The sequence below is a fragment of the Myotis davidii genome, unplaced genomic scaffold (genome assembly GCF_000327345.1).
Source record: "Myotis davidii unplaced genomic scaffold, ASM32734v1 scaffold1685, whole genome shotgun sequence".
NCBI lineage: Eukaryota > Metazoa > Chordata > Mammalia > Chiroptera > Vespertilionidae > Myotis > Myotis davidii.
Window position 1 is genome coordinate 57,845 of NW_006295988.1, and position 425 is coordinate 58,269.

Here is a 425-nt window from a genome sequence, read left to right on the forward strand (position 1 = left end):
TTGCCAGCAGTGGTGGTGAGAGCCTCTCCCACCTCCTCAGCAGCACTAAGGATGTCTGACTGCAGCTTAGGCCTGCTCCCCGCTGGCAAGTGGACATCCCGCAAGGGCTCCCAGGCTTCCAGTGGGATGTCTGATTGCCATCTTAGGCCCAATCCCCTGGGGGAGCAGGCCTAAGCAAGCAGGTGGTCATCACCCAAGGTGTCCCAGACTGCAAGAGGGCACCCGCCCAGCTGAGGGACCCCCCACTGAGTGCACAAATTTTTGTGCACGGGGCCTCTAGTAATCTAATAAAGAGGGAATATGCTAATTGACTGCCCCGCCCTCAAAGATGATGATGCCCATACCCAATAAGGTGGGGATATGCTAATTGACTGCCATGCCCTCAAAGATGGCAGCGCCCACAGGCACAAGATGGCAGCACCCAG

At 57.2% G+C, this 425-nt stretch overlaps 1 protein-coding gene across 1 annotated transcript in view; it reads left to right on the plus strand.

Annotated features, from left to right (window-relative positions):
• The window catches only part of LOC102752201 (testis-specific gene 10 protein-like), a gene marked incomplete at its 3' end in the record, with an annotated part of 83,068 nt that overhangs the window by 49,183 nt on the left and 33,460 nt on the right, over positions 1-425 (plus strand). The gene's annotated exons all lie outside the window — the stretch shown is intronic.